Source organism: Microcaecilia unicolor, chromosome 6 (genome assembly GCF_901765095.1).
Source record: "Microcaecilia unicolor chromosome 6, aMicUni1.1, whole genome shotgun sequence".
Taxonomy (NCBI): Eukaryota; Metazoa; Chordata; class Amphibia; order Gymnophiona; family Siphonopidae; genus Microcaecilia; species Microcaecilia unicolor.
The window spans coordinates 134,661,946-134,685,460 of NC_044036.1; the positions used below are offsets into that span (position 1 = coordinate 134,661,946).

General features: G+C 48.9%; 1 protein-coding gene across 1 annotated transcript in view; it reads right to left on the bottom strand.

Moving 5' to 3' along the window:
• Window positions 1-23,515, bottom strand: part of LOC115472178 — a 67,821-nt gene that overhangs the window by 36,406 nt on the left and 7,900 nt on the right. Inside the window, exon 2 of the mRNA XM_030206333.1 lies at window positions 1,136-1,358. The gene's annotated coding sequence lies outside the window, so the exon portion shown is untranslated. The remainder of the gene's footprint in view (window positions 1-1,135; window positions 1,359-23,515) is intronic.

Consider the following 23,515-nt stretch of genomic DNA (forward strand, 5'->3'; position numbering starts at 1 on the left):
GATTATGCCCCTCCATGTAATCCATACTATGTAAGCCGCACTGAACCTGCTACTGAGCAGGAAAGAGCGGGGTATAAATGCAACAAATAAATAAATAAAATCCGGTTAATACTTGCATGGACAATGAACATTGAGGATGGTTTAGCATCTAGCAGTATGAGATACAACTAGTACAGATTATGTATAATCTGTGTTTCAGTTAGGTGGAAAAGACATTATTGACGTATAGACTTTACGATATTGGCAGCAAGTGGAAATTTTGGGGATGTCAACATGGTGATTAAAATATTTTGTATAAGTAGTAAGAGGAGAATGTTGGATGAAAGAGTATGGATGTATGTGGTTTGAATGTAGATGAAAGAGTATGGATTTTCTGTGATTTATGATTTTGTATTGTGTGTTTGATAAGATATGATAAACAAGGATTCAATAAATAAAAAATTTTTGTATTGATACATAGTTGCATTATTATGATACATTATTCATGCAGGGCCACTGAAAATCCCTAGATAGTGCTGGCTATAGTACAATGATCCAGATAATAGCAGCCTTTCTCTGGTTTGCTTTTTAATATCAGTGCTATATATGTTTCTGTGTATATGTATTTCCCATTATACATATGCAGTTCTAGCACCTGCTAACCCAAGCAAAACCTTTGTCCTATTGAAACTTTGAGAGCAGTGCCCCGCTCTCCTAAGCATGACAGATGTACTAGATTCAAAATTAATACAGCAACAAAGTACAGATGCTTCTGAAGTCTTACATACATCAGCAGTGTCCACGGTTAAGGAACCACTCAGACAGCACAGGCAGGAGCCTGGCAGAAGGCAAAACAACTGACAGTGAGTAGAAACTGTACTGCACCCATCACTGTCTCAGGACATCTCTTCCCACCCCACCCCTTTCATGTCCCCTTCCCCAGTTAATGCTGACATACTACAAGGTGTGTGTGCTCCATCTACTGGCCAATGACAGGAAGCACACGCTTGTCCAGCATTTACTGCAGAGTTTAGGTAGTTTGTAATTTTGGTTCTCTTACGATAGGTGAGACCTTTAAAGCAATGGATAGTTAACTGCAGTACAATTATACAGTCCTGAAAAAATGTTTATCTTAGTACAGAATAAAAGGCTTCACCTTGATCACTGTGCTGTAAGTCTGCAAATCCCGACACCCGGTGACATTCCTCTGCAATGGCTGTCTGTCGCACAGAACCTCAGGGTGCTAGAATGAGAATGATGTCACTACACTGCATCACAGTAAAGGCTGTGATCCTCTGTCAGCACTGTGCACATTCTGGAAAGTCTCATAACCATAGCTCCTGACGTGGCACAGAGTGGGGTGCCTTGTGGTGCTTAAGCTGTAGAGGGACACAGAGAGGTGCATGCCTCAGAGCCTCTCCGAAGGGTACAACATTGAATAGATTATTTATTTGGATTTATTAACCACCTTTATGAAGAGATTCACCCAAGGCAGTGCACAGCAGGTACAGTTTAACATAAAATTACAATTTTGTTAATGTAACAATAGTAAAATAACCAAGAATAAACATAAATGCAATACATGAGGTAAACGTAAAAACAGTAAATTGAAACCTAATAACAGAACTATCATGAAACAGTATCAAAAATATATACATTTAACAGCACTGTACATAAGTATTGCCATACTGGGACATATCCTGCACCCAGGTGCAACACAAGAAGAATTTGGAGTTGAGTGCATGGGAGAGGGTGGGGGGAGACGCAGTACAGTGTTTAATTTTCAGTTTCCTTCCCTAACTCCTATCTGGATGCCATTTTCAGGCATTCTTTTATTAGCAGGGGTGAACAATCTGCAGCCCACCACTGAATTTTATGTGGCCCCCGAGACACAGAAAATGTCATTAACCAGAGTTTTGGCAATTTTAAATACTATAGTTCTCAAATATTTTCAGAATAGCCCATTTAGCAGTTTGTTTCCATGGTTTTTACTTACTTCTTTATCTATCACAGGAGGTCTATGGAGCTCTGTGTATTACTTAATGTCGCAGCCTGCTAGGAACAGTACCACCATTCGTGTGGCCCTCTGTGTGCGGGTTGTTCATCCTTGTTTTATAGGAAGGAAAGAAAAGTAGGCCTTGGGACGATTCGATGAGGGGGTGGGTACTTGAAGTGCTGAAGTATGCGCTGTTTTGGGGTGTTTTAATCATTTACAGTACCCTCACTTATTGCCCTATCCTTTATCCTCACCTCTTTATTTCCCTACCCTTAATTGTTCTGTCTGTCTCATGTCTTATCTAGATTGTAAGCTCTTTGAGCAGGGACTGTCTTTTTTTTTGTGTATGGTGTGCAGCGCTGCGTATGCCTTGTAGCGTTATAGAAATGATAAGTAGTAGTAGTAGTAATGTGGCTACAGTACTGCTAGCTAAAAAGCACATGCCAGAAACATGATGGTACACACTGAGCCAGAGGGCACACACAGGGATGGAATTTGGGTGCAGTGCGTACAACCCTCCTGTAGATTATTATTATAATTTATGCAGCTACATGACAAACATTTACAACTGCTTCAGGGTCTGCGCCTGCCACTAACACTATTATTACATAAAGAAAAGGAGTCACCTATGTGAAATTGAGCCTAAGTAGATGTCCTCTTACCTTCCTGTTATAAAATTATCTGCCACAGGTCCTGGTTGTGCCTATCTCTCTGTCCTGCCTGCCTGTGCTCCACCTCACCTGACAAATGGCTGCAACATTGCAGTGGAATTTCACTGGCACTTGCTTTGCCGCTGGTGCTATCTGAAAGCTTGATTCCTACCAGCCCCTATTGTTACAGCCACACTCCTGGTGTAATGGGCAGCAGACAGTGGTGTTGGCAATAAGCAAGGGCGGGTGGAGGTACTGAGAGGAAACAGCAATATGAACAGAGACCAGAATGAGGATTAGACAAGGAGGCGGGACTGCAGGGGGAGGAGACCAAGGGTGAGTATAATTTAATCTAATTTAATGTGAACCTTTACAGTCTCCACTTAAACCCATAAGCTCAGTCAAGCATCATATAAATTATAAGGTGAACCAACCCTGAAGATACTACTACTACACCGGATCCAAGCAGACAGGCATTCGGTGAGCTCCTGAACCTCTGCGAGTGGGCCAAATGTTTGGAGCTTTTCCCCATGCTGGAAATGGGGAAAAGAAAAGGAAAAACTAAGGCTCTTTTCTCCCCGAGCCTGGTAGAAAATCCTACTTTACGTCAGGCCACTCTAGAGGGTTTCAGCATCCAACCGCTGGGAGATCCAACAGCCGCTTCAATGGGATCCATGGGTAGTGAAGCAGACCGCAGCATCGAGGGAGTTTCATTTAGTCCTCCCTCAGTCGCAGCTCTCCCACGACCCAGAAGCAGTTCCGTGCTGACAGAGATGCAGCAAGGTGAAACACCCAAAGTAGGACAGGTTTCCCCTGCAAGAGGAGGACCCGTCACACCGGAGAATAGCCAAGTTGTTCAGCCTTCCTCTTTCTTCAACTAGGGACCTGCTCCCAGAGGGAATGGTGGATTAAAGTGACCAGCTGTGGTGACAATGGAGTCTCTATGGGACACAATCCAAGATTTGAACTCTTCCCTCCTTCAAGTGTCTAACTCCTTTAGGGGAGAGGTTTTGGAGTTAAAACAATCTTATCAGCTTCTGTTGGGTAAATTGGAACTGCAAGAAAATAAGACTGCCTCTATAGAAAGTGAAATTAAACAACTACAGAACTTTGCTTTATTAGTTGTCAGGGACAGAGATATTCAAGCTCATAAGCTTGAATATTTAGAAAATCATGGAAGGAACAATTTAAGATTTCTAATTTTTCCTAGACCACCACTTATTTCAGCAATGGATATGTTGAAAAAAAATACTTTTGTGAAATACTAGGTATTCCGGCTGAAGCTTACCCGCTTATAGTCACAGCCCAATATATAACCGGCTTTTCAAAACGTGGGACAAAGAAAAGGCAAGCTAAGTACGTAACACAAACTCACTAGACACATAGCAGGAAGTGATCCACAGCTAGACAGAGGCTGTCTGAAACTGACCCTGCCATGCCTTGGCCTGGCCCCCACTCCTTCCCTCTTGGAGCTCCCCTCCTGAAGAAGCCTCACTCCCCTCCCCCTGGAAAGGAGTCTCCCCCCAGGCCTGCTATTTCATTGGTGGTAGAGCGGCTAGCTGGAGCAGGATTGATCCCAAGTTGCTCCTGTCCATGTTGAGTCCTCAGTCAAAATGGCTATTGTGATCTCCAGCAGCATTTTTGGCCGAAAATAAATAAGACTTGTTAAGAAACAGTGTGTTTTAAGCCTATAAAATGTGTTGGATATTTTCCTGTTTGAATTATGTCTGAAATGTATTTCTCCTATTTGGCCAGCAGGTGGTGTGGCTTTGCTGTAAAGCTGTTTTAGGGAACTGAATGTTCTTTTTCTTTAACACAAGCAGGAAGCAAGCAGAATACTTTCAAATCTGACTGGCCTTAGAGTGTACTAATTTTGCCTTCAGTCTTAATCAGGAAGAGAGAGAGAGAGACAGATCTCTTTGCTGAGGCTTGGTGAATTATATGTCCTGATCTTCCCAGATACTGTTTAGACAGTATATAAATGTTTAGTTAGGGTTATAATTGATCCATAGTTCAGTTACCTGTTATTGTTTGCTAATTGCACATTTTTGTCCACTGTTCCAAGTTCTGAGAATAAACACAATTGCTTGTTCATTGTGCCTGTCTGGACTGATAAAGAATCCTGGTGATTTGCGTGTTGGGTCTGTGAACGCTTTTGTGGAACTGTGGGATCTCTGTGAGTGTGGCCCCAGTAACCTAGAAATCATTGGGGATAATTGGAGAGCGGGAGACTTGCCCAGAGGTGGTTGTGACCCAGTCGGTGGGAGGAGGATGCTAGTGTAGAGCACAAGTGGCAGGTGGACCTGAGCTGCGCTGGGGATAGACCCTCTAAGTGGCCACAGGGTAAGCAGGTGGGTGGCTAGGCATTTTGTCACACGACTGAATACCAATTTCAGGTTGGTTTTAACAATGAAGCTGAAATCAAAAGTGAAATTTGATAGGCCTCTATACCTAGAGCAACCAAATGACTTCACCATCATCATAACAGTAAGAAGTGTGTTTAGTAATACTCACGTGTATACACAGGTCTATTTAGCTAATTATATACATACCTGTAAAAATAAAAAATAATGCTGAATGCATTCCTGGTATACCTTCTTGGAGTAACATGTCCTCTTTCTAGCAGCTTTTTATTTGTTTAAAAATCTTTTATACCACTTTCCTAGATCAATGTTTGTTCATCATTTTGACATATGACATTGAAAATCAATACATAAAAACATTAACATAAACACAATGGAGTCTCCTAACTTCAACCCAAGTGATTACTCTGAATCATGTGCAGGGCTGTCCTGAGCCACAGTTGTGCCCTGTGTGACACGCCCCTAGCGCTCCTGCTCCGCCCACTGTGCTGCAGCCATTGCAAGGAAGACAATAGATGGGGATTGATTTTTGCACTCCTATATCCATTGAACACTGTGTAGCTGCACTGCCCTGGTCACATGGAGAGACAGAAGATCCTCAAGTACAAGGAAATGCCACCAGAAACCAAGAATGTGGCAGAAAAAGACAGAAATATCTGCCATCATATTGGGTGTTACTTGATTGATTAAAAGATTTCCAAGCACACCTTGATGTTGTCTATATATGTTAAATCTTATGAACACCAAAATACCCTAAACATTCAGGTATCACAACAAAAAACTTATTTTTATGTATCTAAATCAAAACAAAATGTCAATATCACAATATAAAAAACGATAATAAATCACAAATATAATCCAAATATATATCTGGATTAATAATGGGAGCAGAAGAGGCTACCAGCCTCAAAAATGGCTGCTGGCTACAACGACAGCGGTGTCGCTATAATGAAAGACTGCACATGCTCATTAAATTATCACAACAATCAATCAGTCTCTTCATAATAATGTCCCATCAATTTCTTTGTTCAGTCCTAAGGGATGTACTGCTACCCATTTAAAAATTAATCTCTGTTCCCTCTGAAGCAATGCATGTTTGACAGATTGTAATACCACAAATTTTAAACCTTACAATCTATGGTGAGCCTCACGCCAATGCTGGACCTAATGGAGCCTCCACACGTCCCAACCTCAGCTTGCTTAAATGCTCCACTATACGATATTTCACTGGTCTCTTTTTCGGTCCAGTATATTTCGAACAAAGAAAGAAGCTCTCTGACACAATGCAAGTTCAACAGCAAAAAGTTAGTAGTAAATTTGAGAAACTGAGATCATACTCTACATACTCTGGTTTAGGAATGAGGTTCATGACTGTCATGGTATGCACAAACAAACTCACCTAGAGATACTGCCCCCAAGACTCCTCAATCTCTCACAAACATGATTTTATTTAGTTATTGGTGTAGAAATAGAGGGAACAGATAGAGAAAGCATCACCCTCACTTTCCATCGTACTTCTCATAAGTAAGACATCACCTTTTCCTGTGTCTGTAGCGTGTTGTGTACACCTTGCCAAGCTACATAAATGTTTAACAATGAACTCCTTGTGACTATACTAATACCAGCAGATGTCAGTAAAACACCAGGAAATTGATAACTATATTATAATACTATGGGGCTCGTTATTTACAAACTAGATGGACGTTTTAAGACACTTATAAAAACGCCCCCATATGCTAAAAACTTCCACATCCTGATAATCTGGTAATCTGGATTTTTCACACTGAAGTTTGTCCAAATAGCAAAGGGGGGGGGGGGGGGCTTTCTGTGTTTTGGGAGGGACTAGGGAAGATGAAAAAGTAGGGCGTCCAACAGGGATTTTCAAATGGGAAGAAAAGCCCATGTCTAAAACGAAGCACCTTTTTATCTAGACTTGTTTCAGTCATGTCAAAGTTATAAAAGTTGCTCTAATTGAGCAGCTGACCACTGAAAGATTAAGACATGACTCCTTGTTAATGCCCCAGTGGTTGCTGTTCCAATAGGAGCTAACTCTGTGGGTGCTTGAGCACCTCCAATATTGGGAAAATTCCTTGTATGTGTCCAGGGAGAGGTTATTTCCATTGGGCTTAGCACCCCCAATAATTTTGAAAAGTTGGCTCCTATGGCTGTTCCCCTCCCTTTTCCCTGATAGTGAAACTGGAAAGGAAAACCAGGCTTTGTGTCAGCTGCAGGTATGACCGAGGAGTAGCCTAATGGGTAGTGTAGTGGATTATGAACTAAGGGACCCAGGTTCAAGTCCTACTTCAACACACTTTTCTCCGCCCCTCTAAAAACAACAACAAGTCTAAGCCCTCCAGAAACAGAAAAATACCTACCATATCTAAATATATAAGCCACCTGCAAGCCTGAAGACTATTGAAGTAGCATAAATTCAAGTACAGTAGGTATTCTTCAGGTCCTGAAGGGGTCACATTTACCAAAAAAAAGGAATTATAAGGCTTGAACTTCTGTCTCTTGGTCTGTTGTTCACTACATTAACCACAAGGCTACTCCTCTCTTTTGTAGGGATACCTGTGTAGCCATATTTTTGAAAATGATGCAGACATTCATGTCCTTGTTTTTTTGTCATTCAAAAATTGGATGTTTTACTTTGGAAAAGGGCTATTTATTTTGGACATTTTCAGTGCAAAACCATCCCATCTCACAGTCATAATCGAACAGGAAAAACATCTAGATTTCCTTTTAGATTACGACTATAAAACGAATGCTACATACCTGTAGAAGGTATTCTCCGAGGACAGCAGGCTGATTGTTCTCACTGATGGGTGACGTCCTCGGCAGCCCCTCCAATCGGAAACTTCACTAGCAAAGGCCTTTGCTAGCTCTCGCGCGCCCATGCGCAGCCGTCTTCCCGCCCGAACCGGCTCGTGTTCGTCAGTCTCATATGTAGCAAGACAAAGACAGGGAAGACACAACTCTAAAGGGGAGGCGGGCGGGTTTGTGAGAACAATCAGCCTGCTGTCCTCGGAGAATACCTTCTACAGGTATGTAGCATTCGCTTTCTCAGAGGACAAGCAGGCTGCTTGTTCTCACTGATGGGGTATCCCTAGCCCCCAGGCTCACTCAAAACAATAAACATGGTCAATTGGGCCTCGCAACGGCGAGGACATAACTGAGATTGACCTAACAACTTATCCAACTAACAGAGAGTGTAGCCTGGAACAGAATAAAACATGGGCCTAGGGGGGGTGGAGTTGGATTCTAAACCCCGAACAGATTCTGAAGCACTGACTGCCCGAACCGACTGTCGCATCGGGTATCCTGCTGCAGGCAGTAATGAGATGTGAATGTGTGGACAGATGACCACGTCGCAGCCTTGCAAATCTCTTCAATAGTGGCTGACTTCAAGTGGGCCACTGACGCTGCCATGGCTCTAACATTGTGAGCCGTGACATGACCCTCAAGAGCCAGCCCAGCCTGGGCGTAAGTGAAGGAAATGCAATCTGCTAGCCAATTGGAAATGGTGCGTTTCCCCACAGCCACCCCCCTCCTGTTGGGATCAAAAGAAACAAACAATTGGGCGGACTGTCTGTTGGGCTGTGTCCACTCCAGATAGAAGGCCAATGCTCTTTTGCAGTCCAATGTGTGCAGCTGACGTTCAGCAAGGCAGGAATGTGGACGGGGAAAAAATGTTGGCAAGACAATTGACTGGTTCAGATGGAACTCCGACACTACCTTCGACAAGAACTTAGGGTGAGTGCGGAGGACTACTCTATTATGATGAAACTTGGTGTAAGGGGCCTGGGCTACCAAGGCCTGAAGCTCACTGACTCTACGAGCTGAAGTAACTGCCACCAAGAAAATGACCTTCCAGGTCAAGTACTTCAGATGGCAGGAGTTCAGTGGCTCAAAAGGAGGTTTCATCAGCTGGGTGAGAACGACATTGAGATCCCATGACACTGTAGGAGGTTTGACGGGGGGGCTTTGACAAAAGCAAACCTCTCATGAAGCGAACAACTAAAGGCTCTCCTGAGATCGGCTTACCTTCCACACGGTAATGGTATGCACTGATTGCGCTAAGGTGAACTCTTACAGAGTTGGTCTTGAGACCAGACTCAGACAAGTGCAGAAGGTATTCAAGCAGGGTCTGTGTAGGACAGGAGCGAGGATCTAAGGCCTTGCTGTCACACCAGACGGTAAACCTCCTCCATAAAAAGAAGTAGCTCCTCTTAGTGGAATCTTTCCTGGAAGCAAGCAAGACACGGGAGACACCCTCCGACAGACCCAAAGAGGCAAAGTCTACGCTCTCAACATCCAGGCCGTGAGAGCCAGAGACCGGAGGCTGGGATGCAGAAGCGCCCCTTCGTCCTGTGTAATGAGGGTCGGAAAACACTCCAATCTCCAGGGTTCTTCGGAGGACAACTCCAGAAGAAGAGGAAACCAGATCTGACGCGGCCAAAAGAGAGCAATCAGAATCATGGTGCCCCGGTCTTGCTTGAGTTTCAACAAAGTCTTCCCCACCAGAGGTATGGGAGGATAAGCATACAGCAGGCCTTCCCCCCAGTCCAGGAGGAAGGCATCCGATGCCAGTCGACCGTGGGCCTGAAGTCTGTAACAGAACTGAGGGATCTTGTGGTTGGCTCGAGATGCAAAGAGATCTACCAAGGGGGTGCCCCACACTTGGAAGATCTGGCGCACCACTCTGGAGTTGAGCAACCACTCGTGAGGTTGCATAATCTTGCTCAACCTGCCGGCCAGACTGTTTACGCCTGCCAGATATGTGGCTTGGAGCCACATGCCATAACGGCGAGCCCAGAGCCACATGCTGACGGCTTCCTGACACAGGGGGCGAGATCCGGTGCCCCCCTGCTTGTTGATGTAATACATGGCAACCTGGTTGTCTGTCTGAATTTAGATAATTTGATGGGACAGCCGATCTCTGAAAGCCTTCAGAGCGTTCCAGATCGCTCGTAACTCCAGGAGATTGATCTGCAGTCGCGTTCCTGGAGGGACCAGCTTCCTTGGGTGTGAAGTCCATCGACATGAGCTCCCCACCCGAGGAGAGACGCATCCGTAGTCAGCACCTTTTGTGGCTGAGGAATTTGGAAGGGGCGTCCCAGAGTCAAATTGGTCCAAATCGTCCACCAATACAGGGATTTGAGAAAACTCATGGACAGATGGATCACGTCCTCTAGATCCCCAGCAGCATGAAACCACTGGGAAGCTAGGGTCCATTGAGCAGATCGCATGTGAAGGCGTGCCATGGGAGTCACATGGACTGTGGAGGCCATGTGGCCAAGCAATCTCAACATCTGCCGAGCTGTGATCTGCTGGGACGCTCGTACCCGGGAGACGAGGGACAGCAGATTGTTGGCCCTCGTCTCCGGGAGATAGGCCCGAGCCGTCCGAGAATCCAGCAGAGCTCCTATGAATTCGAGTCTCTGTACTGGGAGAAGGTGTACAGTAGCTCCAGGAGGCGAATAGTCATCTGCATGGACTGTAGAGCTCCTGCCTCAGATGTGTTCTTCACCAGCCAATTGTCGAGATAAGGGAACACGTGCACTCCGAGCCTGCGAAGCGCTGCTTCTACCACAGCTAGGCACTTCGTGAACACTCTGGGCACAGAGGCGAGCCCAAAGGGTAGCACACAGTACTGGAAGTGACGTGATCCCAGACGAAATCGAAGATACTGTCTGTGGGCTGGCAGTATCGGGATGTGTGTATAAGCATCCTTTAAGTCCAGAGAGCATAGCCTATCGTTTTGCTGAATCATGGGAAGAAGGGTGCCCAGGGAAAGCATCCTGAACTTTTCCTTGACCAGATATTTGTTCAGGGCCCTTAGGTCTAGGATGGGACGCATCCCCCCTGTTTTCTTTTCCACAAGGAAGTACCTGGATTAGAATCCCAGCCCTTCTTGCCCGGATGGCACGGGCTCGACCACATTGGCGCTGAGAAGGGCGGAGAGTTCCTTTGCAAGTAGCTGCTTGTGCTGGAAGCTGAAGGATTGAGCTCCCGGTGGGCAATTTGGAGGTTTCGAGGCCAAATTGAGGGTGTATCCTTGCCGGACTATTTGGAGGACCCACTGGTCGGAGGTTATGAGAGGCCACCTTTGGTGAAAAACTTTCAACCTCCCCCCGACCGGCACATCGCCCGGCACAGACACTTTGACATCGGCTATGCTCTTCTGGAGCCAGTCAAAACCTCGCCCCCTGCTTTTGCTGGGGAGCTGTGGGGCCTTGCTGAGGCGCACGCTGCTGACGAGAGCGCGCGCGCTGGGGCTTAGCCTGGGCCGCAGGCTGTCGAGAAGGAGGATTGTACCTACGCTTACCAGAAGAGTAGGGAACAGTCCTCCTTCCCCCATAAAAACGTCTACCTGAAGAGGTAGATACTGAAGGCTGCCGGCGGGAGAATTTGTCGAAAGCGTTATCCCGCTGGTGGAGCTGCTCTACCACCTGTTCGACTTTTTCTCCAAAAATGTTGTCCGCTCGGCAAGGGGAGTCCGCAATCCGCTGCTGGATTCTATTCTCCAGGTCGGAGGCACACAGCCATGAGAGTCTGCGCATCACCACACCTTGAGCAGCGGCCCTGGACGCAACATCAAAGGTATCATATACCCCTCTGGCCAGGAATTTTCTGCACGCCTTCAGCTGCCTGACCACCTCCTGAAACGGCTTGGCTTGCTCAGAAGGGAGCTTGTCCACCAAGCCCGCCAACTGCCGCACATTGTTCCGCATGTGAATGCTCGTGTAGAGCTGGTAGGACTGAATCTTGGCCACGAGCATTGAAGAATGGTAGGCCTTCCTCCCAAAGGAGTCTAAGGTTCTAGAGTCCTTGCCCGGGGGCGCCGAAGCATGCTCCCTAGAACTCTTAGCCTTCTTTAGGGCCAGATCCACCAACCCAGAGTCGTGAGGCAACTGAGTGCGCATCAGCTCTGGGTCCCCATGGATCTGGTACTGGGACTCGATCTTCTTGGGAATGTGGGGATTAGTTAGAAGCTTGGTCCAGTTCGCCAGCAATGTCTTTTTTAGGACATGATGCATGGGTACTGTGGACGCTTCCTTAGGTGGAGAAGGATAGTCCAAGAGCTCAAACATTTCAGCCCTGGGCTCATCCTCCACAACCACCGGGAAGGGGATGGCCGTAGACATCTCCCGGACAAAGGCCGCAAAAGACAGACTCTCTGGAGGAGAAAGCTGCCTTTCAGGGGAGGGAGTGGGATCAGAAGGAAGGCCATCAGACTCCTCGTCAGAGAAATATCTGATGTCCTCCTCCTCCTCCCATGAGGCCTCACCATCGGTATCAGACACAAGTTCATGAACCTGTGTCTGAAGCCGTGCCCGACTCGACTCCGTGGAAACACGGCCACGGTGGGAGCGTCGAGAGGTAGACTCCCTCGCCAGCACCGGCGAAGCTCCCTCCACCGATGTCGTCGGGGAGTCTTCCTGGGAGGCGGCGGCAACCGGTACCGCAAGCGGCACCAATGTCGGAGACCTCACCCCGGGCAAAGGGCCAGCCGGCGCCTCACTCGACGGTACCGGAGGCGCAGGCACCCCCGGTACCGGAGGGGAAGGGCGCAACAGGTCTCCCAGGATCTCTGGGAGAATGGCCCGGAGACTCTCGTGCAGAGCGGCTGTGGAGAAAGACATGGAAGCCGATGCAGGCGTCGAGGTCAGAGTCTGTTCTGGGTGTGGAGGCGGTTCCGGGCTGTCCAAGGGGGGAGCGCATCGACACCTCCTGAACAGAGGGTGAGCGATCCTCCCAGTGCCGATGCCTACTGGGTGCCGACTCCCTCGGCGACCCAGAGCTCTCGGTACCGATGCGGGAAGGAGACCGGTGTCGATGCTTCTTTGATTTCTTCAAACGAAGCATGTCACCGGAGCTTCCCGGTACCGACGAGGAGGACGTAGAATCCAGCCGTCGCTTCCTCGGGGCCGAGGCCGAAGAAGGTCGGTCTCGGGGGGCTGTACCGCAGGAGCCCTCAGGGCGGGAGGAGACCCACCCGAAGGCTCACCGCCACCAGCAGGGGAATGGACAGCCCTCACCTGCACTCCAGTCGAAGCACCACCGTCCGACGACATCAGCAACAGCGGAGGTCCCAGTACCACCGATGCCGATGCAGCCTTCCGATGTCTCGGTACCGACAATGCAGAGGGTCGAAACCTCGATGCCGTCGATGCCTCCGGTGCTGTTGTCGACGAAGAGCCCGAGAACAACACGTTCCACTGGGCCAATCTCGCTACCTGAGTCCTCTTCTGTAAAAGAGCACAAAGACTACAGGCCTGCGGGCGGTGCCCAGCCCCCAGACACTGAAGACACGAAGCGTGCCCATCAGTGAGCGAGATTACCTGGGCGCATTGGGTGCACTTCTTGAAGCCGCTGGGAGACTTCGATGACATGGGCGGAAAAATCACGCCGGCGAAATCAAAATTCGTGATGGCGACGAAGGGCACCAAAAATAAGGGAGAGAGAAAAAAAACGTACCGAGGCCACGAAAAAGGCCTACCTCAAAAGCGAAAGGAAACTTACGCCGGGGAAACAAACTGGACACACGGGAAGGGACAAAGACCAAAAGGTCTCTCTTTTTTTTTTTTTAACGAAAATCGCGAAGACGCGCGAGGGTCAACTTAAGGGGCACGAAACGGCGGCAAAACACGACCGTCCCGAGCGCGGACAAAAGACGACTGACGAACACGAGCCGGTTCAGGCGGGAAGACGGCCGCACATGTGCGGTGCGCATGGGCGGTGCGCATGGGCGCGCGAGAGCTAGCAAAGGCCTTTTCTAGTGAAGTTTCCGATTGGAGGGGCTGCCAAGGACGTCACCCATCAGCGAGAACAAGCAGCCTGCTTGTCCTTGGAGAACATCATTTTTTGTAGACTTTTTTTTTTAATGCCCCTCCACAACAGTTAGTAGTGTGTGGATATATATTTAGAAGTTAATTATCAGCAGCAAATAAACCTGCTGAAAGTTATGTGCATTTTCTAGGACTCTGCAGGCCACAAATTTTCACTTCATTTTTGTTCCTTTGGTTCTGTTAACAAAAAAAAAAACAACAATTTTTTTCATTTCACAAATAGTGCACCCCCCCCTCAGATTCTCTATATGGCTTCCAGAATTGCGTGCCCAAATTCGTACACACACCCAAGATGCACATGAAAGCACTTAATTATTGATGTTAATAGTTAACAACCAATTGATGTTAATTGGCATTCATTACAATATACACATGAATCTGGATACGCACTTCTATAAGGCATGGTACCTCTCTCTATTAGCGCATAACTCAAAGGGGGCGTGGCCATGGGCATGTCAGGGGCGTTCTGAGAAGTTACGCATGGAATTATAGAATATGGCCTCAGCACAGTTAACTTGGGCACCAGGATTTACAGCAGGTTTCAGTAGGCGTAAAGTTAGCACTAAATGCGATTCCATAAAGGGCGCACTTAGCATTGATTTTTTTTTTTAGGGCACTCAATTTTGAACATCAGTTACTGAATCCAGGCCTACTCATGAAGAATCTGTATTGTGTAGTCTGCACATAGGGGCCAAACGCGGGCTTACCGCTCATTCTTTCAGGACTACTGCTGGCCCAACGTGGACGCTGGTGGTAGTCCTGCCCCGAGCGTGTACCATTTCCGGGGGAAAAAGAAACCCCCCAGAAATGGCTTGTGTGATAATAACCCAGTGGTAATCGGGCATCGCCGCACACTGCCCGGTTACTGCCGGGTTAGCAGGAGCCCTTATTGCCACCTCAATGGGTTCTCTTACCACATGGCCACGTGTGTCTGGGGGCTTTTTACCCACTACGGTAAAAAGGACCCTGGCGCACAGGAAAAATGGTCTCTCCCACCTCATCTCCCACTGAATATCTGCTCCTCTATTTTTTTTCTGTTATTTCAGGCTAAAAACTTCAAATGCACATTAATGGTATTTTCAGAAGCACAAAACATTAGTTCTACCACAGAAAATGCAGATACCCCCCGGATTCTATAGTGCGACCTAAATTGCATATGCAAATCCGGTCATATTCTGGATTTGTGCACACAATTTAATTAACAAGCCAATCAATAATTGCCACATAACAAGCAGTTGATACTAATAGCATTAATTAGAATTTACACACACAACTTACTAGGCATATTCTGTAAACTGGTGTGCATAATTCTAATGCACACTGCTAAAAAGGGAGCATGTCCATGGGCGTGGAGCGGGCAGACCATGGGTGTTCTGAAAATCTACATGCACGGTTACATAAGTACATAAGTAATGCCACACTGAGAAAAGACCAAGGGTCCATCGAGCCCAGCATCCTGTCCACGACAACGGTCAATCCAGGCCAAGGGCACCTGGCAAGCTTCCCAAACGTACATTTTCAGAAGGCGTTTGACAAAGTGCCGCACGAAAGACTCCTGAAGAAATTGCAGAGTCATGGAATCGGAGGTAGGGTATTATTATGGATTAAGAACTGGTTGAAAGATAGGAAGCAGAGAGTAGGATTGCGTGGCCAGTATTCTCAGTGGAGGAGGGTAGTTAGTGGGGTCCCGCAGGGGTCTGTGCTGGGTCCGTTGCTTTTTAATGTATTTATAAATGACCTAGAGATGGGAATAACTAGTGAGGTAATTAAATTCGCCGATGACACATTATTATTTCTTCACCCAACGTGTAATTAGACTCTGGAATTCGTTGCCGGAGAACGTGGTACGGGCGGTTAGCTTGACGGAGTTTAAAAAGGGGTTAGATAGATTCCTAAAGGACAAGTCCATAGACCGCTATTAAATGGACTTGGAAAAATTCCGCATTTTTAGGTATAACTTGTCTGGAATGTTTTTACGTTTGGGGAGCGTGCCAGGTGCCCTTGACCTGGATTGGCCACTGTCGGTGACAGGATGCTGGGCTAGATGGACCTTTGGTCTTTCCTAGTATGGCACTACTTATGTACTTATTCCTGGAATTGTGGATTTTTCCCAAGTCCATTTAGTAGTGGTTTATGGACTTGTCCTTTAGGAAACTGTATAACCCCTTTTTAAACTCTGTCAAGCTAACCGCCTTCACCACATTCTCGGGCAACGAATTCCAGAGTTTAATTACGCGTTGGGTGAAGAAAATTTTCTCCGATTTGTTTTAAATTTACTACACTGTAGTTTCATCGCATGCCCCCTAGTCCTAGTATTTTTGGAAAGCGTGAACAGACGCTTCACATCCACCTGTTCCACTCCACTCATTATTTTATATCCCTCAATCATGTCTCCCCTCAGCCGTCTCTTCTCTAAACTGAAAAGCCCTAGACCTAGAATACACCTGCTTTGTGCCCAATTTACGTGCCAGTTTTTACGCCAAATGTACATATGGGTACACTAGGGGTATTCTATAAACCGTGCGTAAATCTAGATGCACTTTATAGAATATGCCTAGGCATTTTTTTCAGTGCCAATTTTTCAGGAACCATATATAGAATCTAGTCCATAATGCATTTTCCCCCTCTGCAGTCTCTGTCACTTGAAATACTTTCCCCAAATCTTTGAGTAAAAATAATTATTTAAAAAATAGTTATAAATGAAGGCTGTGAACATAAGTGAAATAAGGTGGAAGAAGGTAGGATGGGTGAGGCAGCTCAAGTATAGCCTGAGAGAAAAAGAACTTCCTGTACCACATTAGACTGGCAAATTGCAACATGGCAGCCGTGTAATTTCTGAAACCCAGAGGTGTTACGAAAGAAACAAACCACTAGTGATTCTAACAGGAAGAAGGAAATTGAGCTTCCAGGTACCAGCTGGCACAAGCTCAGGGCGGGCCCCCATGCTTCAGCTACTGTGCGTGGGAGCAGGGATAGAGAGTGAAAGATGGAAGAGGCTGGGGCAGCTAGAAGAGAATAAGTTCTCTCATTTCAGACAGTTTCTGCTTCCTGTTTCATGCCTCTCTCTGTTATAACAGGTGATCTTTTTCTGCTTACGTAATTTTGTTTGCTGAAGCCCACAGCGTACAATTAACTTTTAGTACATAAGTATTGCCATACTGGGAAAGACCAAAGGTCCATCAAGCCCAGCATCCTGTTTCCAACAGTGGCCAATCCAGGTCACAGATACCCGGCAAAATCCCCAAAATGTACAAAACATTTTATACTGCTTATCCCAGAAACAGTGGATTTTCCCCCAAGTCCATTTAATAATAGTCTATGGACTTTTCCTTTAGGAAGCCGTCCAAACCTTTTTAAAACTCCGTTAAGCTAACTGCCTTTACCACATTCTCTGGCAACGAATTCCAGAGTCTGTAAAATGAACCTGTTAAATTATTCTACACCAACTTGATTAGCATATTCATGCTGCTTTGTTTTTGTTTTTAAAGTTTTTAATGCCAGTGTCTGATTTATACCTTGGAATACAAGAGGGAAGTCTTTTTTTCTGAACAACAACAAGAGCTAAAGGGGCAATACTATATAGGATATCACAATTCTGGTACTCAACAAGTGAGCGCTAAGAATTCTATAACAGCTAAATTGTGCACCAAAACCATTACAAAATACCAGCTTACGTTAGCAAAGATGCACCTAAATGTAGGCAAAACCACTTATGCTGGTTGTACGGCAGGCGGAACTGCTCAAGCCTAAATGCAGCAATTGTATGGGTCACTGCCAGCATTCTGTGAAGTTCCTGCTACAGTCGTCAGTACCCCTCCTTGACGTGGCCATATCCTACTCACATGTACACCTCCACTGCAATTGCATACTGTAGGATTTAGGTGCCAACTCTGTAGCGTAAGGGCATAACAGCTGAAGACGGGGCTAGACGTACAGGCTTGGGAAGCCTATTAAGGGACATAGCTCTGGGGGAGAGAAAAAGGGGCAACTCAGGAGCAACATCAGAAAAAGCGAATGCTACATACCTGTAGAAGGTATTCTCCGAGGACAGCAGGCTGATTGTTCTCACTGATGGGTGACGTCCACGGCAGCCCCTCCAATCGGAATCTTCACTAGCAAAGTCCTTTGCTAGCCCTCGCGCGCACCGCGCATGCGCGGCCGTCTTCCCGCCCGAAACCGGCCAGTCTCGTATGTAGCAAAAGAGAAACAAGGGAAGACAACTCCAAAGGGGAGGCGGGCGGGTTTGTGAGAACAATCAGCCTGCTGTCCTCGGAGAATACCTTCTACAGGTATGTAGCATTCGCTTTCTCCGAGGACAAGCAGGCTGCTTGTTCTCACTGATGGGGTATCCCTAGCCCCCAGGCTCACTCAAAACAACAACCATGGTCAATTGGGCCTCGCAACGGCGAGGACATAACTGAGATTGACCTAAAAAATTTACCAACTAACTGAGAGTGCAGCCTGGAACAGAACAAACAGGGCCCTCGGGGGGTGGAGTTGGATCCTAAAGCCCAAACAGGTTCTGAAGAACTGACTGCCCGAACCGACTGTTGCGTCGGGTATCCTGCTGCAGGCAGTAATGAGATGTGAATGTGTGGACAGATGACCACGTCGCAGCTTTGCAAATTTCTTCAATAGAGGCTGACTTCAAGTGGGCTACCGACGCTGCCATGGCTCTAACATTATGAGCCGTGACATGACCCTCAAGAGCCAGCCCCGCCTGGGCGTAAGTGAAGGAAATGCAATCTGCTAGCCAATTGGATATGGTGCGTTTCCCTACAGCCACTCCCCTCCTATTGGGATCAAAAGAAACAAACAATTGGGCGGACTGTCTGTTGGGCTGTGTCCGCTCCAGATAGAAGGCCAATGCTCTCTTGCAGTCCAATGTGTGCAGCTGACGTTCAGCAGGGCAGGAATGAGGACGGGGAAAGAATGTTGGCAAGACAATTGACTGGTTCAGATGGAACTCCGACACAACCTTTGGCAAGAACTTAGGGTGAGTGCGGAGGACTACTCTGTTATGATGAAATTTGGTGTAAGGGGCCTGGGCTACCAGGGCCTGAAGCTCACTGACTCTACGAGCTGAAGTAACTGCCACCAAGAAAATGACCTTCCAGGTCAAGTACTTCAGATGGCAGGAGTTCAGTGGCTCAAAAGGAGGTTTCATCAGCTGGGTGAGAACGACATTGAGATCCCATGACACTGTAGGAGGCTTGACAGGGGGCTTTGACAAAAGCAAACCTCTCATGAAGCGAACAACTAAAGGCTGTCCTGAGATCGGCTTACCTTCCACACGGTAATGGTATGCACTGATTGCACTAAGGTGAACCCTTACAGAGTTGGTCTTGAGACCAGACTCAGACAAGTGCAGAAGGTATTCAAGCAGGGTCTGTGTAGGACAAGAGCGAGGATCTAGGGCCTTGCTGTCACACCAGACGGCAAACCTCCTCCATAGGAAGAAGTAACTCCTCTTAGTGGAATCTTTCCTGGAAGCAAGCAAGATGCGGGAGACACCCTCTGACAGACCCAAAGAGGCAAAGTCTATGCTCTCAACATCCAGGCCGTGAGAGCCAGGGACCGGAGGCTGGAATGCAGAAGAGCCCCTTCGTCCTGCGTGATGAGGGTCGGAAAACACTCCAATCTCCAGGGTTCTTCGGAGGATAACTCCAGAAGAAGAGGGAACCAGATCTGACGCGGCCAAAAGGGAGCAATCAGAATCATGGTGCCTCGGTCTTGCTTGAGTTTCAACAAAGTCTTCCCCACCAGAGGAATGGGAGGATAAGCATACAGCAGGCCCTCCCCCCAATCCAGGAGGAAGGCATCCGATGCCAGTCTGCCGTGGGCCTGAAGCCTGGAACAGAACTGAAGGACTTTGTGGTTTGCTCGAGATGCGAAGAGATCCACCAAGGGGGTGCCCCACGCTTGGAAGATCTGGCGCACCACTCGGGAGTTGAGCAATCACTCGTGAGGTTGCATGATCCTGCTCAGTCTGTCGGCCAGACTGTTGTTTACGCCTGCCAGATATGTGGCTTGGAGCCCCATGCCGTGCCGGCGAGCCCAGAGCCACATGCTGACGGCTTCCTGACACAGGGGGCGAGATCCGGTGCCCCCCTGCTTGTTGATGTAATACATGGCAACCTGGTTGTCTGTCTGAATTTGGATAATTTGGTGGGACAGCCGATCTCTGAAAGCCTTCATAGCGTTCCAGATCGCTCGCAACTCCAGGAGATTGATCTGCAGACCGCGTTCCTGGAGGGACCAGCTTCCTTGGGTGTGAAGCCCATCGACATGAGCTCCCCATCCCAGGAGAGACGCATCCGTGGTCAGCACTTTTTGTGGCTGAGGAATTTGGAAAGGACGTCCCAGAGTCAAATTGGACCAAATCGTCCACCAATACAGGGATTCGAGAAAACTCGTGGACAGGTGGATCACGTCTTCTAGATCCCCAGCAGCCTGAAACCACTGAGAAGCTAGGGTCCATTGAGCAGATCTCATGTGAAGGCGGGCCATGGGAGTCACATGAACTGTGGAGGCCATGTGGCCCAGCAATCTCAACATCTGCCGAGCTGTGATCTGCTGGGACGCTCGCACCCGCGAGACGAGGGACAACAAGTTGTTGGCTCTCGCCTCTGGGAGATAGGCGCGAGCCGTCAGAGAATCCAGCAGAGCTCCTATGAATTCGAGTCTCTGTGCTGGGAGAAGATGGGACTTTGGGTAATTTATCACAAACCCCAGTAGCTCCAGGAGGCGAATAGTCAACTGCATGGACTGCAGGGCTCCTGCCTCGGACGTGTTCTTCACCAGCCAATCGTCGAGATATGGGAACACGTGCACCCCCAGCCTGCGAAGTGCTGCTGCTACTACAGCCAAGCACTTTGTGAACACCCTGGGCGCAGAGGCGAGCCCAAAGGGTAGCACACAGTACTGGAAGTGACGTGTGCCCAGCTGAAATCGCAGATACTGTCTGTGAGCTGGCAGTATCGGGATGTGTGTGTAGGCATCCTTCAAGTCCAGAGAGCATAGCCAATCGTTTTCCTGAATCATGGGAAGGAGGGTGCCCAGGGAAAGCATCCTGAACTTTTCTTTTATGAGATATTTGTTCAGGGCCCTTAGGTCTAGGATGGGACGCATCCCCCCTGTTTTCTTTTCCACAAGGAAGTACCTGGAATAGAATCCCAGCCCTTCTTGCCCGGATGGCACGGGCTCGACCGCATTGGTGCTGAGAAGGGCGGAGAGTTCCTCTGCAAGTACCTGCTTGTGCTGGAAGCTGTAAGACTGAGCTCCCGGTGGACAATTTGGAGGTTTTGAGGCCAAATTGAGGGTGTATCCTTGCCGGACTATTTGCAGAACCCACTGGTCGGAGGTTACGAGAGGCCACCTTTGGTGAAAAGCTTTCAACCTCCCCCCGACCGGCAGGTCGCCCGGCACTGACACTTAGATGTCGGCTATGCTCTGCTGGAGCCAGTCAAAAGCTCGCCCCTTGCTTTTGCTGGGGAGCCGCGGGGCCTTGCTGAGGCGCACGCTGCTGACGAGAGTGAGCGTGCTGGGGCTTAGCCTGGGCTGCAGGCTGTCGAGAAGGAGGATTGTACCTACGCTTGCCAGAAGAGTAGGGAACAGTCCTCCTTCCCCCCAAAAAATCTTCTACCTGTAGAGGTAGATGCTGAAGGCTGCCGGCAGGAGAACTTGTCGAATGCGGTATCCCGCTGGTGGAGATGCTCTACCACCTGCTCGACCTTCTCTCCAAAAATATTGTCCGCACGGCAAGGCGAGTCCGCAATCCGCTGCTGGAGTCTATTCTCCAGGTCGGAGGCACGCAGCCATGAGAGCCTGCGCATCACCACACCTTGAGCAGCGGCCCTGGACGCAACATCAAAGGTGTCATACACCCCTCTGGCCAGGAATTTTCTGCACGCCTTCAGCTGCCTGACCACCTCCTGAAAAGGCTTGGCTTGCTCAGGGGGGAGCGCATCAACCAAGCCCGCCAACTGCCGCACATTGTTCCGCATGTGTATGCTCGTGTAGAGTTGGTAAGACTGGATTTTGGCCACGAGCATAGAGGAATGGTAGGCCTTCCTCCCAAAGGAGTCTAAGGTTCTAGAGTCTTTGCCCGGGGGCGCCGAAGCATGCTCTCTAGAACTCTTAGCCTTCTTTAGGGCCAGATCCACAACTCCAGAGTCGTGAGGCAACTGAGTGCGCATCAGCTCTGGGTCCCCATGGATCCGGTACTGGGACTCGATCTTCTTGGGGATGTGGGGATTACTTAGTGGCTTGGTCCAGTTCGCAAGCAATGTCTTTTTCAGGACATGGTGCAAGGGAACAGTGGACGCTTCCTTAGGTGGAGAAGGATAGTCCAGGAGCTCAAACATTTCAGCCCTGGGCTCGTCCTCCACAACCACCGGGAAGGGGATGGCCGTAGACATCTCCCGGACAAAGGAAGCGAAAGACAGACTCTCAGGAGGAGAAAGCTGTCTTTCAGGGGAGGGAGTAGGATCAGAAGGAAGACCCTCAGACTCCTCGTCAGAGAAATATCTGGGGTCTTCCTCTTCCTCCCACGAGGCCTCACCTTCGGTGTCAGACACAAGTTCACGAACCTGTGTCTGCAACCTCGCCAGGCTCGACTCAGTGGAGCCACGTCCACGATGGGGGCGTCGAGAGGTAGACTCCCTCGCCCGCATCGGCGAAGCTCCCTCCGCCGACGTAGTCGGGGAGCCCTCCTGGGAGGTGGCCGCAGTCGGCACCGCACGCGGTACCGACGTCGGGGACCTCACCCCGGGCGATGGGCCAGCCGGCGCCACGCTCGACGGTACCGGAGGCGCAAGCACCGCCGGTACCGGAGGGGTAGGGCGCAACAGCTCTCCCAGAATCTCTGGGAGAACGGCCCGGAGGCTCTCGTTCAGAGCGGCTGCAGAGAAAGGCATGGAGGCCGATGCAGGCGTCGATGTCAGAACCTGTTCCGGGCGTGGAGGCTGTTCTGGGCTGTCCAGAGTGGAGCGCATCGACACCTCCTGCACAGAGGGTGAGCGGTCCTCTCGGTGCCGATGCCTGCTGGGTGCCGACTCCCTCGGCGACCCAGAGCTCTCGGTGCCGACGCGGGGAGGAGACCGGTGTCGATGCTTCTTCGACTTCTTCCGAAGCATGTCACCGGAGCTCCCCGGCACCAATGAGGAGGACGTAGAATCCAGCCGTCGCTTCCTCGGGGCCGAGGTCGAAGGAGGTCGATCTCGGGGGGGCTGTACCGCAGGAGCCCTCAGGGTAGGGGGAGACCCACCCGAAGGCTCACCGCCACCAGCAGGGGAATGGACAACCCTCACCTGCACTCCTGACGATGCACCACCGTCCGACGACATCAGCAGACGAGGTCCCAGTACCACCGACGTCGATGCAGCTATCCGATGTCTCGGCGCCGATGCAGAGGGCCGATGCCTCGATGCACTGGCGGCCGAGGATGAAGGTCTGGACGCTGACGACGTCGATGCACTCGATGACCCTGGTGCCGATGCCGACGAAAAGCCCGAGAACAAAACGTTCCACTGGGCCAATCTCGCTATCTGAGTCCGCCTTTGTAACAGGGAACACAGACTACAGTTCTGAGGACGGTGCTCGGCCCCCAGACTCTGAAGACACGACGAGTGCCTATCAGTGAGCGAGATTACCCGGGCGCACTGGGTGCACTTC